The sequence below is a fragment of the Phaenicophaeus curvirostris genome, chromosome 8, assembly GCF_032191515.1.
Source record: "Phaenicophaeus curvirostris isolate KB17595 chromosome 8, BPBGC_Pcur_1.0, whole genome shotgun sequence".
Classification (NCBI taxonomy): Eukaryota; Metazoa; Chordata; class Aves; order Cuculiformes; family Cuculidae; genus Phaenicophaeus; species Phaenicophaeus curvirostris.
The window spans coordinates 6,913,561-6,925,912 of record NC_091399.1 but is presented as its reverse complement, the minus strand read 5'-3'; the positions used below and the strand labels follow the sequence as shown (position 1 = coordinate 6,925,912).

Here is a 12,352-nt window from a genome sequence, read left to right as displayed (position 1 = left end):
CTTTGTAAGCCAAACTGGAAAGGGCAAAGTCTTCGAAGCTAAGGATAAAGCAGCAAAAATGGTTTATTTAAGGTGCTTTGCAGGTCAGCTGAGTCAGGCACTCGAGATACATCGAATCATAGAATAGTTTGGGTTGGAAGGGACCTTAAAGCCCATATAGTTCCACCCCCCCTGCCATGGGCAGGGACACCTCCCACTGGATCAGGGGCTCCAAGGCCCATCCAACTTGGCCTTGGACACCTCCAGGGATGGGGCAGCCACAGCTTTCATGGGCAACCTGGGCCAGGGCCTCAGCACTCTCATCATGAAAAACTTCCTCCTTCTGTCTAGTCTAAATCTGCCCCTCTCCAGTTCATACCCATTGCCCCTCCTTTGTCCTACCACTGTCCTACCACTCCAAGCCTTTGTAAACAATCCCTCCCCAGCTTTCTTGTCGCCCCTTCAGGCACTGGAAGGTCGCTGTAATATCTGCTCGGAGCCTTCCCTTCTCCAGGCTGAACAACCCCAACTCTCTCAGCCTGTCCTCGTATGGGAGGTGCTCCAGACCTCTGATCATCTCTGTAGTCTCCTCTGGACCCATTCCAACAGCTCCATCTCCTTCTTGTGTTGAGGATTCCAGAACTGGACACAATCCTCCAGATGAGCTCTCACAAGAGAGGAATAGAGGAGCAGAATCACCTTGTCATCTGCAGGCCACATTTCTTTGGATGCAGCCCAGGACACGGTTGGCCTCTGTGAACACACACTGCCAGCTCATATTGAGCTTCTCATTGACCAGCACCCACAAGTCCTTCTCCGCAGGGCCACTCTCAATCAGATCATCCCCCATACTGTATTGAAATCGCAGATTGCCCCGACACAGGTGTAGGACCTTGCACTTGGCCTTGTTGAACCTCATGAGGTTCTCATAGCCCCACTTCTCCAGCCAGGTCCCTCTGGATGACAGCCTGCCCTTCTGGTGTGGAACTGCACCACTTAGCTTGGTGCCATCTGCAAACTTGTTGAGGGTGCACTCAATCTTGCTGTCAGTTATCATTAATGAAGATATTAAACAGCACCGGTCTCAGCATGGACCCCTGAGGGACACCATTTGTTATGGATCTCCATCCGGATATCTTAATATGACCATCCAACCAATTTCTTATACACCAAACCATCCACCCATCAAATCCATATCTCTCCAGTTTAGAGAGAAGGATGTTGTGGGGGACCATGTCAAAGGCTTTACAGAAGTCCAGATAGATCACATTCGTTGTTTTTCCTGGGAGGGAGGAGGCCACCAAAGAGAATCTAAAGAGATTTAGATTCAAGGTATTGTTATTAAAAGCATCTTGGACTGCTTTACTTAGAAATATCCCTGACTTCCAGAGAGAATATAGTTTGTCTGATGCAAAGTGTCCCAAGTCTGGATCACTAGCTCCATCTGTCTTGGCAGCTCTTTTGACTGATTTCAGACACTGACTTAAATGAAGCCAGACCTGTCTCTTACTGTATTTCACATAGCTTCAGGCTGGTGTCCCTGCGCAAGAAAAAAAAAAAAAAAGAAAGCCATATGCTGTTTTTAACAGATATACAGAGCGTATTGTAACATCAGGTGAGGGGCTGCGAGACCCTTGCTAGGATGCTGTGCACGTTCTGGATCAGGCTACAGCAAGGAACATCTGGCTGCCCTTGGAAACTGACAGCTACACTGATTAGAGGAAACACCAGGTAGGATCTCAAGATGGTTAGATTGGTGCAGAGCCTGGTGAAAAATGAACAGTTTTGTCTTTAACCCTTCTTATGAAGTAATAATGATTAAGCCTGTAAACAAAGCATCGATGAAAATGAATCTGTGTGTACTGAGTGTGTACTGGTGTGTGGTTGGCAGCCACACAAAGTCATCTTGAGGCCAATCTTATTTAAGCAATTTTGAGGAGGATTACCAGTTTAAAAAGCACTGGTTTAGCCAGCACTCCAACTCCCCAGGCACAAAAGTTTTTAAGGAATGAAAAAAAAAAAAAAATCCAGTCTCTGAAACTTCCGTGGAAGAGTTGGCAACAGGGAATCCCTTGGAAAAGGCTATAGACTTGTCTGTAGATTCTTGTAGGTCCATGTATGAGATATGCTTTATCAGAAGGACAGATCCTCTGTTTTCTCCTGCATGGGAAACACATCTAAATTAGAAGGAAGCTGCCTCTGGGAGAATCTGTTGCCTGCCAAACTGAGTGAGTGTGACACTGCCAGAGACAGTTCTCACAGCTCAACTGTTCTTGCGTGGTGTGGATATTTAGAGGAGGCTGAAACAAATTGCCTGAATTTCTTTTTGTGGGGCTTACATCTGTAAAAAGCTGTTTCTTCCTCAAAGTTAGACTTTTTTCACCACATTGTCCTGTCAGAGCAGGATTGGGGCTTGGCTTAATAAAAAAAACAGGATATAATTTTGGCCATTAATAAAGCAGTCAAAAATGTATATAGATTTATTTGTATATGCACATAAAGATATATGCATTTATAGGGGTAAGACAGACACGAATTGTAAGGGTAACTGTTGACCTGAACTTTCCAAACTTTCACCCCTGCTGTGTGGCTGGATGTATGAAATGAAGCTGAGTTGACTCCTTTCTCTCATGCATGAAGAAAGATCTCATGTTTCAGGCATCTGCCCCTCTCCAGGGTGAGGACCAGCTTTTTCTTTTGTGAACCAACACGAGGCAGCCAGCAAAGTGAGTTGTGTGAGTGGGGGAAAAGGCATTTTGAATAGAAAATGACTGTTTGTGGGATGCTGCTGGAGGCACTGTGATTGCCCCTGGCAAATCGTTATGGTTTTGATGCTGTTCACAAAACAAGAAGGGTGTAGTCTGAGAAGAGTTGAAGGCATTTTTGGTTTCACTGAGGACAGCAAGAGCTGTGCAGGCTAAAAAGCACACTCAGCTTTCTGCTGACGTGCTGGTGGCAATGGTGCCTAACTGGATGGCACCTTTACACTTCTCTTTGCTGTTAGGATGAAGCCATGGCTTTGCAGTCTCTGCCTCCCAGCTCTTACTTGTTATAGAATCACAGAATCACCAGGTTGGAAGAGACCCATCGGACCATTCCTATCAAACACTAAACCATGCCCCTCAGCACCTCGTCCACCTGTCTCTTAAACACCTCCAGGGAAAATGACTCAACCCCCTCCCTCCCTGGGCAGCCTGTTCCAGTGTCCAATGACCCTTCCTGTGAAAAAATTTTTCCTAATGTCCAGCCTAAACCTCCTCTGGTGGAGTTTGAGGCCATTCCCTCTCATCCTGTCCCCTGTCACTTGGGAGAAGAGGCCAGCACCCTTCTCTCCACAACCTCCATTTAGGTAGTTGTAGAGAGCAGTGAGGTCTCCCCTCAGCCTCCTCTTCTCCAGGCTAAACAACCCCAGCTCTCTCAGCTGTTCTCATAAGGCCTCTTCTCCAGCCCCTTCCCCAGCTTCGTTGCTCTTCTCTGGACTCGCTCCAGAGCCTCAACATCCTTCTTGTGGTGAGGGGCTCAGAACTGAACGCAGGATTTGAGGTGTGGTCTCAACAGTGCTGAGTACAGAGGGAGTAGCCTCCCTAGACCTACTTGCTTCTGGGAAGAGATAATGCCTGCTTGGCCCTGACCCTGCTCTAACTTGGTTCTACTAGCTCTGGGTTATAGGTGAAGGGAGCACTCGGTACACAGCCCGTGCTGTTGCACCTGCATCTGCAGTGGAGGCATGGCAAAGAGGAGGTACGAAAGGTACCTATTTCTCAGAGAGCTGCTCCATAGCCTCCTAAAAATGGGGTTGGGACCCGGCTTGAGCATCCGGCAGCTGGCAAAAGCCAGCTGCCATCCCTCCACGTCAAGCAGAGTTCAGCAGCGTTCCTCCCCATCCTCCCAACGTGAGCGGTCCCGTGGGCAACAGTGGCTTTGTGTGCTCGTGGAATCGGCTGGCTCCTGCAAAACCCTAATCACTTCATACAGACTACAAAGCCGCTCCTTCTATTTGGTTAGTGAATCCAAGCATAAAAGCAACATGTGGCAAACTAACCATGAAAGAAAAGCCTCATTAATGTATCATTCTAGAAGGACAATTATAAATGTGTTGCGAAGGGCAAGCAGGAGTAAGTTTTCATTAATTGTTGTGGAAGGTGCTTACAAATTGTAGAAACTTCTCAAATTTTTGTGTAGATGATTAGACCTCTGGAAATTCTTTATTGAAATTTACTGTGTTCCTAGGATGCTCCTTTTTGTCATTTTTTTGGGGAGTCATCTGATCAGGAAACTGGGACAATATAATTTGATGTGGGTAATAAATTGTGTTCTATGAACAAAGAACACTGCAGACATGAACTATATATGTGCTGCAAACAATTCCTGATGAGATTATGGATAATTAACAAACAATTATTCAATTCCTATGTTTCTTCCTCTGAGTCTTGCAACAACACAGGCAACAGCGCTGCCTGTGGATCTGTTGAGGTTGGAGGAACTACACACTCACAGTAAAAAACATATATACCATGATGGGGCCCTTGGAGTTCATTAGAGATTTCATATTAGGAAGGGTTTAATGTGCCTAAATCCTGTTAACTTCTAAGATAGCAGTGAATACTCTGCCCCTTGTAAGAACATGACCCAATAATTTTAATTGCTGCAACATTTCTTCCTTCCAGCTACCTTCCAGCTGGGGTGACCGCACTCCGCACCTCCCTCGGGCAGTGTGGGATGGGTACTGTGCACGAGGCTGCTCCGCACCGGCATTCCAGGGTGTCTGCAGAATTCTTTTGACATAAAAGCGTGAATTAACTTTTGTTTCCTAACGGGTGGGAAGGAGGAGGGTGAGACATCTGGGAGTTTCACTAGGATCTGGGAACTGTTAAGTGGCATCTGGGGGAGTTCAGTGCAGTCTAAGACCAGCTCAGTGGGGCCAGGGGACTGTTCACAGGGTGTGGGGGTCTCAGTGTGATCTGGGAGCTGTTAAGTGGCATCTGAGGGGGCTCAATGGGGCCTAGGGGTGGCTTGGTGGGATCTGGGGGCACTCAGTGCAGTCTAAGAGCTGCTCAGTGGGGTCTGGGAGCTGTTAAATGGCATCTAGGGGGGCTCAGTGAGGTCTTTGAGCTGTTAAGTGGGGTCTGGGGTGGCTCAAGGGGGCCTGGGTGTGGTTTGGTGGGGTCTGAGGGGGCTCAATGCAGTCTAAGAGTGGCTTAGTGGGATCTGGGAGCTGTTAAGTGGCATCTTGAATGGTTGGACTCGATGATCCGGTTGGTCTCTTCCAACCTGGTTATTCTATGATTCTACGATTCTATGATTCTATCTTCACCTAAGTGGCAAACAGAAATCTCTGCATTGGCATCAGCGCTTGCTGGGCAGGTTCTGATGGGAACTGCCCAACAGCTCTTCCAAACCTAAAACCAGGTGGATTAACGGAGGATTTGTAACTTACTGGGACCCACCTTGGCCAGGTGTGTGCAGGCTGGAGCCACCTGGGGGATTAGTGGATACACCTGGCTGGCCCAGCACTGCGGGTTTGCACCTTGTCCTCACTGGGCAGCCTGCAGCATGGCTGGGCTGAGTGAGACAAGCCAGGCTGGGCTGTCCTGTGCTGAACCAGGCTGAGCTGTGCCAGAGGAGGTGGGCTAGGCTGAGCCGAACTAGGCTGAGCCAGAGGAGGTGGGCTGTACTGTGCTGAGCTGGGTTAGGTTGGACCAAGTTGTGCTGAGCTGAGCCAGAGCAAATGAGCCAGGCTGGGCTGAGCTGAGCTGAGCCAGATGAGTTGGGCTGAGCCAAGCTGAGCTGAGCCAGAGGACTTGGGCTGAGCTGAGCCAAGCTGAGCTGAGACAGAGGACTTGGGCTGGGCTGAGCCAGAGCAAATGAGCCAGGCTGGGCTGAGCCGAGCTGAGCCAGATGAGTTGGGCTGAGCCAAGCTGAGCTGAGCCAGAGGACTTGGGCTGAGCTGAGCCAGAGGACTTGGGCTGGGCTGAGCCAGAGGACTTGGGCTGGGCTGAGCCAAGCTGAGCTGAGCCAGAGGACTTGGGCTGGGCTGAGCCGAGCCGAACCGAGCGAGAGGAGCTGGGCTGAGCTGAGCTGGGTTGGATTGGAGTGAGCTTGAGCTGTGTGCAGCTGAGCCAGAGGAGTTGGTCTGGGCTGACCTGTGCCAAGCCCGAAGACCTGGGCTGAACTGTGTTGAGCTGAGCCAGAGGAGGTGGGCTTGGCTGTGCTGAGCTGTGCAAAGCTGAGCTGGGTGGGGTTGGTCTGAGCTGTGTTGAGCCAGAGGAGCTGGGCTGGGCTGAGCCAAGCCAAGCTGAGCCATTCTGAGCTGGGTTGAGTTGGAGTGAGATGTGTCCAGCTGAGCCAGAGGAGGTGGGCTTGTCTATGTTGAGTTGAGTTGGGCTGAGCCAGAAGAAATGAGCCAGGCTGGGCAGGGTTGAGCTGAGCCAAGCTGAGCCAGAGGAGCTGGGCTCGTCTGGGCTGAGCTGAGCTGGGTTGGAGCCAGCTGTGCCCAGCCGAGCCGGGGGAGGTGGGCTGTGCCTTTCTGAGCCAGAGGAGGGCTGAGCTGAGCCGGAGGAGGTGGGGTGGGCTTGGCTGGGCTGGGCTGAGCCAAGCCCAGCCGAGCCAAGCCCGAGGCGGGGTCTGAGTCTTTCGGAGCCAGAGGAGGGCTGAGCCGAGCCCGAGGCGGTGGGCTGAGCTTCGGGAGCCCGAGGCGGGCCGGTCCGAGCCGTGCCGAGCGCTCCGGTGCCGCCGCAGCCGAGCGGCCGCTCCGCTGCCCTCATGGCCGCGCCCCGCGCCCCCCGCCCCCCGGCCTTCCTCCCCCTCCTCGTTCTCCTCGTCCTCCTCGTCCCGCTGCCGGGCTGCGGGGCCACGCTGCCGCCGGAGCCGCCGGAGCCGCCGAGCCCCGAGCCCGACCCGGCTCCGCTGCCCGAGTCGGCGCTGCGGGCCCCCGCCGTGCTGCTTGCCCTGCTCGCCCGCAACGCGGCGCCGGCGCTGCCGCACGCCCTGGGCTGCATCGACCGGCTGCGCTACCCCAAGGGCAGGATCGCGCTCTGGTACCGCACCGGGGGGGAGGGGGGGGGGAACGGGGGGGGAAAGGGGGCGGCTGGCGGCGGGGCCGGGCGCGGGGGGAGCTCTCTGGCAGCGGCGGGGCGGGAGCTCCATGTTGCCTGCAGCTCAAGGCACCCTGGGTCGGGGGCTCCTCTTTCCCCTTGTAGCTCACGTACCAAGATTTGGGGTCTTCCCTCTCCCCCTGCAGCTCGGGCATCAAGGTTCGGGGTCTCCCCTCTCCCCTTGCAGCTCACTTATTAAGATTCGGGGTCTCCCTTTTCCCTGCAGCTCAGGCACCGTGGGTCAGGGTTTCCTTTCTCCCCTTGAAGTTCACTTACCTAGATTCCGGGTCCCCCCTCTCTCCCTACAGCTCACGTACCAAGATTTGGGGTCTCCCTTCTCTCCTTGCAGCTTACGTATCAAGATTCGGGCTCTCCCTTTTCTCTACAGCTTGCATACTAAGATTTGAGGTCTCCCCTCTCCCCCTGTGGCTCATATACCAAGATTTGGGGTCTCCTCTCCTTGCAGCTCACGTACCAAGATTTGAGGTCTCCCCTCTCCCCCTGCAGCTCGCGTAACAAGATTTGGGGTCTCCCTTCTCCCCCTGCAGCTCAGGCACTGAGGTTCGGGGTCTCCCCTCTCCCCTCGTGCTCACTTATCAAGATTCGGGGTCTCCCGTTTCCCCTGCAGCTAAGGCACCAAGGTTTGGGGTCTCCCTTCTCTCCTGCAGCTCAGGCACCGTGGGTCGGGGTCTCCCTTCTCTCCCTGCAGCTCATGTACCAAGATTTGGGGTCTGCCTTCTCCCCTACAGCACAGGCACTGTACATTGGTCCCCCCTGATACAAGAAGTGGTTCCTGTTACAAAAAGCGGAATATTTTTGATTTAAGCTAAAGCAGAGTTAAGTTTCATGTAAGTAATTGTATTTTTTGAAATACAATTACTTTTGAAAGTTAGACAACATCTCTCTGAGGGCAGGTTTTCTTTCAAACACTGTTTTTCCAGGCACTGTTCGTTCTTTGGTGGTGAGAACGTCTTGTGTTTGGTGTGATCTGTGCTGAGCAGAGGTGTCTGCTGCTGAAACCACCTCTGTTTGCAGTCCCTCCCCATCTCAAATGTGAGGTCAGGCAGAGCTCTAATTAGCAGGAAGTTTTGACTGTTGTGAAGTTCATAATAACATTAAAATTAGTCCTTGGAAAGTACTAGGATATGCATAAGATTTCTGGGAAAATTTAAATGCACGTCAATGGGAAATCTGTTCTGTCCCAGCTCTTGTCTTGCTGCATGTGGTTGATGGAGATCCCTCCCTCGTGTTGCCCAGCCCTGATAAAGGATGCTCGCTTTCTAAAACTCCAAAATGGGCCATAGAGAGTTTAATTTGCCTGTGTTTTTGGTATCACCCCCCCTTCTCGGAGGGAGCGTGCAGCTGAGGCGTGTCCCCCGTCAGATCCATGTTGGAACTGGTCAGTCTGCCTTGATTTATAAGGGTGGAAAAGAAAAATCTTTCCCTCTCAACCTGGTATAAATGTTAGGTGGAATGGGAATTGCTTGGAAAGACACAAACCGCATTTTATTTTTAAGTGTCCTGACCGTGTAAAATAAGAAGAGGTGCGATAGGGCCTGATCCAAAGTTCACCAAGTCAGCAGGGAGAGTCCTGTTAACTGAAAATGTCAAGAAAGTGAATATTTACTTGGCATAAATGAGTGAGGGGGTGACCCCTACCAGGTCACATTGCTGATAGTGGTGTGTCCATAAGCAGACACCGTCAAGTGTTTCTGTGTGTGCTTCAGGAATGTAGCTGTTGATTGTCTTCAGCTGCTCTACAGGTCATTGCAGAAAAGCTGTAGCTGGTGTAATCAGTGCATGGCTTTGTCTTTTTTTGATTTTTTTTTTTTTGTTCCTGTTGAAGCTAGGTTGCACGAAGCAGACCATAGTGTCAGCCCAAATGTAGTGTGTCACATAAATATGGACTTAGAAGCTGGTGTGTAGCAGTGGGCAAATGCCTGACTCATCTGTGTGTAGGTCTGTGACCCTGCTTTCAATTGAATCTGTAGGAATTTTGCTGGATTGGAGTTCATCTTATCAGATATGTGTGATAGTAGATATTAGCAGACCCTACCTACAGACTCAGCCGAGCTTGGTGGTTTTAAGATGTAGTGGGAGCTGTAAGTGCAGACCTGATCACCAAGGCGGGGACCCTGAAATGCCTCTTGCTGTACAAGTGCAGAGTAAATGTGGGGTTTTTTTAAGTCTTGCAGAGCATTGGTTGGCTCTACAACTCTTAATCTATTGCTTGCATTATCCTTACTTCACTTAAAGTCTCTGCAGTATTGTGTGAAAGTATTTGTTCCTGAATTAAGTGTAAGATAACTTAAAATAGGCTAATATTAAGAATATCACTCCATTTTTAAGAGGATTCTGCACAGTCATGAGGCATGGGTAAATTGCTTTTGAAGATCTCAGGCTTTATAAAATGAGAGTGACTAAGATGTCATGGAAGTTCTGGGTTGTCACCAAGAGTAAGCGGTTCTTTGGAGAGCTTCACCTAAGCTCCCCCCACAAGACTTTAGCTTTGTCAGAGCTGGGGGTGCTCAGGCCACAGTGTATGCCCCAAGAAGGAGCTCACAGATGGTACCTAGCACGTCTCTTGAGAAGAAATAAAACAATACTGTCCGTTTCTGAAAGCATCTCACATTTCGGACTTTGTACCTGACAGAGTCCTTGCAACAGATAAATCCCAGGATTTGCCGGTGTCCCTGTGCCGCTGTGTTGGTGGGACAGCTTGGTGTGGTAGAGAGTGAAGTGGTGGTCGTCAAAGAGTTGCATTCCTTCGTTGCTGCTTATATTATACTTCAAAATTTTCTTTTGAGTGTGTCAGTATTTCAAAATGCCCGAATGTGGGTTTTGAGAATGAAAATTAAAAATGTGTATCACTGAATTTGCTTTTCGTAGCCTATATCAATTATTATCAATCTTTGTTAGCCTGGTAGTGAGCAAAAGATGTGCACTGGGCAGTCTTGTACTCCCTTCTTCCCTTTGGACTTGCTGGCTACGAATGACTGGAGCAGCCCATTTGGTGGGAGGCCAGCTGGCACGTTGTGACCCATGTCCTTTCAGGTAAAATGCTTCCTTCCTTTCCTCCTCCCCCTCTAAGAATCAGGGCTGCATCCAAGCTGCCTCCTGGGGCTGGTCCCTGGCTTGTTCTAACCCCAGCCATCCTTGTCTAGGAGAGTGGACACAGGCCAGTCATCCCAGGATTGTGTTAATGACTCAGTGGTGGGAATTTCTGTGAAACAGCACTCGGGTCTTTGTCCTGGCCCTGCTCACCTTGTCTGTGAGCCCTTGGTGCTGGCCCTGCAGGTGGGAACAGCAAAGGCTCCTCATCTCAGCAGGCAGAACCCTGCTTCCCTGTCTGCTCTTCAGGCTGGTGCTTGTGTCATGCTGGAGATGACAGTTGTCCCTTCTTGTGAAGGAGGAAGGGGTTGCAGCCCTCCCCTCAGGTGCTTGTGGAAAGCCTAGACAGCGTTTGGCTCAGAAATACATAACGTTGTGAGGAACAGGCTAATGCCCAGCAATGCTAGAGCCTTAAGATGCGGCTGCTGGATCTAAGTCAGCTTGATTTTAGCTCGTGTTCCCCTCATGCTCCTTGGGTGACTGTGCTTGGCATGTTTATTAGGATGGGCTGGGCTCTTGTCAGGGCTGCATCAGTGACACCTTGCTGTGAACCCAGCTAAGCTGAGTTGGGAGACTTGGGCACGTTAGGAAGTTTTGCTGCTTCATTGGCATTGGTGTCGGAGAGCTGAAAGGGAGGGAAAAATGTTCTGCTTTACCTTGGACAAAAATGAGTTGGTAGTCAGTGTGCCTTAACCCTCTTGTGGGTGGTTTGAGGTGGTTTTTCTTGCTTTGAACATCAGCAATGCTGACTCTGTTTATTTGGGATCCATCCAGCTATAGGTGAGGAGTGTTTTGTTGGTCAGACAGGTTCATCTTGACTGTAGTGGGCAAAGTAAAAGCATTTGTGTTCAGCAGTTTCGTGCTGGCTTCACTTTCCTTACCCTTGGATTAAATGATGGGATAGCAAAGAAGAGTTGTCTGTAATTTCATCTTTAAATACCTGCTGGTTCATAGCTGTGGGCCTTCTGTGCTTTCGTCTTCTACTCACCTGGGGATTAAGTATCTACATAAATGAGCTGGTGCTTGGAAGCAATGATTAGGTGCTTTTGTGCTTGAAAATCTGTGCCTGCTTTACAAATTAGAGTATGCTTATATTTCAGCAATGATAACATGAACCACAGGTGAGATCGGGGGAAAGCTGGAATAAATCCCAGATGAGAGATCAGTGGGTATACTGTGACGCTGGCTCCAGCAAGCCAATGGTTTCAACTTAAAAGAACTATTGTAGCTGAAAATAGAAGCTGATGAGATCAGTAGAATACTGAACTCTAATAATTATAGTCTAGAATTAGCAGATGATACTCTATCTGAGCACTGTCTTATCCTTCTGTGATTTGCTCTTTAAATGTGAAAAATACCTAAGATAATTTCTGGTGGGGTACAGGGATCATTTGAAACTTTGACGGGTGTTATTACTCACTGGGAAGCGTTGGCTTCCAAATGTGCTGTTTTCTGCCCTTGTTTCCATTTGTGCAACAAGGTCTTTTTAATCTTCGTGGTCAGTATTAATCACTTAAGAATGCTGAAGTTCCAGTCTGACGTCTCTCTCTCTTGCTTCTGTCCACTGGTGTTTTGCATCTATTGAAATGTGCTGTGATTTCCACATGACAATATCAAAACTTAAGTTTTAGAAACAAAATCAAAATTTCACTTGGCTTGTCTTTTAAACTTGTGGGATTTAGTTTCCAGTTCAAATCTGTAGGCATTTAAGGATTATTTATTATATAGCTTTAATAACATAGATGGGGCTCACATGGCCCCAGATCATCAAGCTGATGATCCTGTTGTGCAGGAGGCTTCATAGTCTTTTTTCCAAAGAACTCGTTTTTAAGTGACTACACCAAAAGAGAGAATGGAAGTAGAGCACTTCCATTTCCTATCTGGGGAAACTGGGCAAGAAAGGACCACAAGATTCTTGAATTTATGAAGACCAGAGATAACTGATATTTCTCGATTCTTCTTTCTTACTGAGGTTGCTTTTACTCTAAAGTGTGGTAAATTTATGTAAGAAATGGAAAACCAGGGAAGGCTAAAGAAATGATCCCATCCCAATAACTTTCTTTTTTGGCCTTTGGATCAGTCTCCCTCATCTACGGCTTGGCAAACTGAAGCAAATGACATCATGAAATTGTTCAGTAGAAACATTTGAAGGGAAGCCGAAAATTGCT

General features: G+C 49.3%; 1 protein-coding gene across 1 annotated transcript in view; it reads left to right on the top strand.

The window, feature by feature from the left end:
• The first annotated feature begins 6,850 nt into the window (after positions 1-6,850).
• The window catches only part of COLGALT2 (collagen beta(1-O)galactosyltransferase 2), a 58,072-nt gene continuing 52,570 nt past the window's right edge, over positions 6,851-12,352 (top strand). The window contains exon 1 of the mRNA XM_069862331.1: positions 6,851-7,016. The gene's annotated coding sequence lies outside the window, so the exon portion shown is untranslated. The remainder of the gene's footprint in view (positions 7,017-12,352) is intronic.